The sequence below is a fragment of the Alligator sinensis genome, unplaced genomic scaffold (genome assembly GCF_000455745.1).
Source record: "Alligator sinensis unplaced genomic scaffold, ASM45574v1 scaffold809_1, whole genome shotgun sequence".
NCBI classification, from domain to species: Eukaryota; Metazoa; Chordata; order Crocodylia; family Alligatoridae; genus Alligator; species Alligator sinensis.
This window is the reverse complement of record NW_005841956.1, coordinates 1,950,968-1,956,933: the sequence shown is the minus strand read 5'-3', so window position 1 is coordinate 1,956,933 and position 5,966 is coordinate 1,950,968. Positions and strand designations below refer to the sequence as shown.

The 5,966-nt window shown below is 46.8% G+C and overlaps 1 protein-coding gene across 6 annotated transcripts in view; it reads left to right on the top strand.

The window, feature by feature from the left end:
• STARD8 (StAR related lipid transfer domain containing 8) overlaps nt 1–5,966 on the top strand; it is a 117,487-nt gene that overhangs the window by 35,761 nt on the left and 75,760 nt on the right. The gene's annotated exons all lie outside the window — the stretch shown is intronic.

Below are 5,966 nucleotides of genomic sequence, written 5' to 3'. Positions count from 1 at the left end.
CGCTCTTAAACAGCTAGCTCTTCCCTGATCTACAAATGTCTCTTTTACTTTTTGCTTCCCTCTTTTGTGACTGTGATCGGTTTCTGCTCTGTGGACGTGTTTGCTGGGAACTACAAAGTAATGAAACTGATTTTCCTTAAAGGAGACCAAAGATTTCAATTTGGGTGCCCCAGCATTGCCTGACTAAAGAACTCTCATCAGTCTCCTGTCTACAAGCGCCTACCTTTATTTCCCAGGTGCTGGACTGTGAGGATGGAGAATATTGGATCTGAAGTTTGCTGAGGTAGACTAGTGGCTGGCATTGGTGGCAGTCTGGGTTGTAATCATTCTCTGCAGCAAGAGAATTCCAAGGATAATGCCATCTTCCACACACCCTCCTGGCCTTCTGACATCCTTATGTGAGGTCAATTTTTTAGCAGTACTGGAAGTAGTTAAGGGAGCCCTGGGGCATTCTTAAGCTACATTCACGTCTCCTGCCTTAAAACAGAAAAGGTCAGGAGAAATCTTTTAAAATAATTATTAATGGACAGCAACAGAAAAAGGGAGGGGAGGAAGAAACCTATCCCTCACTGATGCCTGGAGCCTGCTTCAGTGTGGAACAGGAAATGCATTGCTACAACTAGCTCATGGGATGCGCATGGGGAACTCCAACGTGTTTTTCATAACTGGAGGGCAATGACCTTGCCTCTTATTTTTCATTTGCTTAAGGGATAGATTTAGCTCTGATTCCCAGCTGGTGGAAAGCACAGGAAGGCTTCTGCCAACAAAAGGTGCTTTGTGAATGAGACTAGAGAGGTAATGCTGGGTGGTCTCTACTCACTCTTTCACAGGAGAGATTAACAATATGACTATCAAGAGCTTGTTAATGAAGGTTAAAGAGTCATGTGTGTAAGTGAAAGGTCTAGAGAGATTTCTGCTCCAGCAAACAAGACATGTCTATAGCTATTGACTTTTTGGAGAGGAGGAAAATTACCCTGGTGTTACTTGGTTAAAGGTGCCTGTGGAATCCAGACTTTTTGGTAAATATTTAGTTAAGCTGGAAAAGCATTGAGTTTAATCTCATGATGCTCCAGATCAGCATGTTCCCAGCCAGCTCTGCACGTGCCAGTCTTGATTAGTTCCATGCTGCAGCATTAAGTAGATTGCTAGAGGGCTACACAAAGCTGTTTGTCTTTGGATCTGAACACAAGATTCATAGAACTCTGTCTTAAGCTAGGTGTTTATGGCATAATGCAGTTAAGAGCTAGCTCGGGTACCAGAAGCAGTATAGATACATTAGTGTGGTGGTTTACCGGTGGTAATCTACCCTGCTTCTCAACAATGCTAATTATCAGGGAATGGTGTGTTCTTGTTAGGGAACAGGAAATGTCTGAGAAAACCAGTCCAGGTAGTTTTGTGATGGGACTGGATTACTGAGAGACAGTAGCAACACCTTGCTCTACAAGGTGAAGAGTAGATTAGGATAGGCACTTTGTGCTCAGCTATGAGTGGTAAACTTGGAACTGCCTCACATGCATCCCATATGACAAGCCACCTCTCTTAACTCCTTCAGCCCTGCTTCTTTCCTGAATCCTCCTCCAATGAATTCATCTCCATTCCCTTTGCATCTTCTTGCTATCCTGTCTGTATAGCTTTACAGGAATTCATCTGCCTTTTAGTTTGAGAGAAAAAAAAAAAGACTCGGTTGTGATTATTTTTTATTCTGATATTACTGTTTGATTTGACATGTGATGAAAGCAGATGTTAATTCTCCTTCCTCCTCCTCTTCGTGTGGTCACTGCCTTGCGCTCAAGTTGATGAGCCATTATGTTTCCTGTGCATGACATCTTTAAAAAAAAAAAAAAAAAAAAGTTCCAAACCTTTCTTTTGTGCTTCATTGGACTTGAAACAGCAAGACTGCTCCCCACAGTGCTCTGGGAGCTTTCTAGAAGAGGAGTGGGGATCTCTGAATGTTTCTCGCTGCCTGGGGCAGGAGTTTGGAGGACTTTCCACATCATTTCTATGGAGGGAAGCCTCTGCTTCTTAATACAGTCCTTTTTCTTTCCCAGACTTATGCTCCCAGGCACTCCCTACTATCACTGGGACACCAATAATAGAGGCCAGGGTCAAGCAGCAGGAAAACTACTGTTGTAATACCTTGGGGCAGGGGTAGGCAACGTTTTTTGGCCAGCGTGCTGAAAAAAACACAATGTCTACCTTGGAAGGTGCTGGAGTGCCGACATGCCAGAAAAACAAAATGAGGGCAGGGGGTACATGGCAGGATGCACAGCATATTAGTATAACTAATAATCATAAATGTTGCCTTTTTTATGGTAAATACCAGATTTTCAAAAACTTGTAACCCTGGTGTCAATAAATAAAACTTCAGTACGTTGTCACTCTGGGTCTCTCACACTGCACTCCTGGCCCTGCTGCCCTCCCCTGGGCCCTCCAGAGCGCAGCATGTGCGACCCGGAGCGGCAGCACACAGAAGGGCTGCACAAAGAAGCTGCCTGCCACTGCACGCTCCACGCTGCCCTGGTCACACTTCCCCTGTGTGCACAGGGGCAGTGCAGGCAGCAGCACAGAATTGTGCCCCTCACTGCTGCCCCCACGTATAGGGGAAGTGTGGCCAAAGCAACAGGCAGGTTTTGTGTGCCTCCCCAGTGTCCTGCCACGCCAGGTTCCACACACTGCTCTGCACTGGCAGCAGCTGCCTAGAGCCCAGGCTGGTGGTTGAGTGCTGAGCAAAATGGCCTTGCGTGCCATGCTTGGCACGTGTGCCGGGGGTTGCTGACCCCTGCCTTAGAGAGACAAATCAACACTTTCTTAGTATGAATAGATAGGAGCTGTACATTACAAATTGTCCTGCCATGGCAGTTAGAAAGCAAACAGCTAGCTTGTGCTCTCCCTCTCCTTAGCTGCTGTCTTGATTTGAGCGCAATGGTAGGACTCCATCATTGGAAATCTCTGTCGCTGCTCCTCAGTGAGGCTCTGTGGTCATTCTTGAACTTTGAAGCATGTTTATCCATGACGTTTCTTCTCCCCCATGATGGGTTGGTGCTGGAGACCTTATTAAGCTACTGTGTCCTGTTCATGACTTACATTGCAGATTCTGATATTTGATGTCTGTCTCCCAGGGATTTTTTTTTTTTTTTTTTTTTTACCAACTTGTGCTTTACATGTTGTTTTAAAAAGCACTTTTTCAGGGCTGCTCTTGAAAATACCTGTTTCTATTATTCTCTGTTCATAAGTGTGAACAGCCTCCCTCCACAGCAGCTGTCATTATACAGGGGCTGCAGGCTTATGATCCTGAGAAGAGTTCAGAGTACAGATCCCATATGCATTCATGGGGTGTAGGTGACAGGTCATTTAAGCCACGCCTAGATGTGTGTGGACCTTTGATTCCCTGAAGACATATAGCAGCAGTGCATCTTCTACTGATACTAGTTGTGCCTGGGGAATGCCTTTGCCACGGACGCTCTGGCACACAGCAAGTTACCCCAGGTAGGGTAGGGGAGGCTGGGGCCAGCACTGGGGTCCTCCCGGGGCTGCAGCACTGGCCATCCTGCCATGCGGTGCCTGGCTGGCAGTGTTGTGTGGCTCTGGCCAGCCAGGCTCCAGCCTTGGGTGGCATGCTCCCACCACGTGCACTGCTCCACATTTTTTTCTGTGGGTTTTTTGACCCCTGTATATTCAGGGGTCAACCACCCCCCCTGCACTGCTCCCTTGCAGTGCAGAGAACAACTGAATGTGCAGTATGTGGCACCGCAGGTGTGTCCTGGTGAGCGCCATTCTTATCTGGACATGGCTGTAGAGGCTGTTATAAATTTAGTTTAAGCATTCTTGGTTAGTAAATAGTAAGCACTTTTGTGATTGAGAATGGAGTTGAGAAAGTTAAATAAAGATCTTTCCTTACAACAATTTTGAAAGTCTTCTGTTTGCCCCCATTTCCCTTTTTGCACTGCATGAGATCTCAAAATAGCAAATCTTAATACAACAATCCTTCTTATATCCTCTCACCCATGTCTAGTTGGTCTAAAGGGCTGGTTTGTGAATATACATGTCCCTGATTCCACAGTAACTACCTCCAGTAAACAAAACCAAAAATATAAAGTAAGAATCCTTTCCACTTTATTAAAAACAAAACAAACCCAACAACCCCAAAACTTAGTCACTTCAACTTTTCCAACAAAAAGTCTGTGGGAAGCTATCTGTCAGAAACACAAAGCACATCCAGCTTCTGAAAAGCCTAATTGTTGCTTGTACAGAGAGTATTTTCTCTCCCTATTCTTTTCCTGTCATAAAAATATCTTCAGGTCCAAAATCCAATAATCCTCCTACAGTGAAAAGTGGTTCCCACCCCCTTGCTTTAGCTCCCACTTTCTGGGATTTTAACTTCGGTACTGGAAGTTTTTCTGTTTCCTGAAGTTGACAAAAGTGCAGATCCCAGTTCCTACACCAGATCCTTTCAGAAACCTTCCAATAATCCTTGAGAGATGGACTGGAAGAGTTATCACTAGTGAATAGGATTTTTCTTTGCATTAGCCAAAATACAACATGTTTGGGGTACATGGGGAATAAGCTGGCATGAGGTCCCTGGTGCCTGATGCCAAAGGAATTGCCTCTTTAAAACACTGAGATTTTTACCCCCAAGGCAGCAAAGGCATTAGACAGGGATGCAGGAAAGAAACTGTAGGTTAGAAAGTGTGTTAGTACCTCCAGCCTGCGAGCAGCTTGTGAAAAACCAAAAGGCCTAGGAGGCAATGGTGAATATGGTTCCTTATTTCTCTGAAATTAGAATATGAGAATGCACAGAAAGAGGAAGAGATTCAGCCGTGGGTGGATCTAGGTTTTTGATAAGGGGTGGGAGGTAATACATGTGGTAAGGTACATCATCACATATGAAACAACAAGATTTTTCTCCAGTTATTCATATCGCTTCTGGCTTATTTTTATATGCTAGAGGCCTGGAGCTGTATTGAAGCAAAAACAAATATAACTTCATTGGAATGAGTTAAAAACAATCTATGGGGCTGTGAAATAGGAGCTTCCTTACTAGGAACAGTGACCAGGGGAGCAGAACTGTTAGCCTGACTGGTGAAACATTAAGACCATTAAAAAAGAAAAGAGGGCCATTAACACCTGTGGGATAAAGAGTTTTGGAGGGTTCAAGTAGCTGATAATGAGCCATGAAGTCAACTGAGTCCCTCAGCACTACCTGATTAGAAATGCTGCTGCTACTGCCACGCCATTGGCTTTAAACTTTGGGTGAAGCAGGAACCAAAGGTGGGGGGGGGGATGCAAGTGCCCCAGTGCCTCTCTCCTGGATTCAGCCCTGCTCCTGTTCTTCATTAAGAACTGATTTAAACAAATACGAAGAAACCTAGTTTCTTCTCTCTGAGCACTCTTGCTGGAATGGCATGGCATGAGTGGTGCGGGGCCAGATTGAATGCTGCTTGGTCAGTTTATGCTGGATCTAGTGCCCACGGCGCTCGCTGCAGCTGCTCCAGGACTGTGCCCCCTTCATGCCCATACAGGGCCATTGCAGGCTGTGCCTGCCCCAGCTGGTCTGGGACCCATGCTGTGTTGCGTGTCTTGCACTGGTTTCGCATGGGCCTCGTGGCAGGACTGGCTGGAGTGGGCACTGTGTGTCTGAGCCTGGACTCGGGGGCAGGGGCTATATTTTGGACACCCTGCTGTGGTGCATCCCTGCAGGGTGGGTGGATACCAGTGCCAGTGCTTACCAGGCCAGGCTGAAATGCCGTGGAGAGCTGGCTCAAAAGTGGGGTGGGGGTGGGCAGGCAGAAGCTGGGGTGCTGCTGCTCCAGGCCACCAGACGCAGCCCCGCCCGGACTAGGTGACGTCACGCGCCCTGTATTCTGTGCCTCTATGACATCACAGTGGCTCAGAACTTGCGATGGGGAAGAGGCGGGGAAGGGGCCGGCCGGGTCCCCGCCCGCCCGCGGCGCCGCAGGCGATGGGGA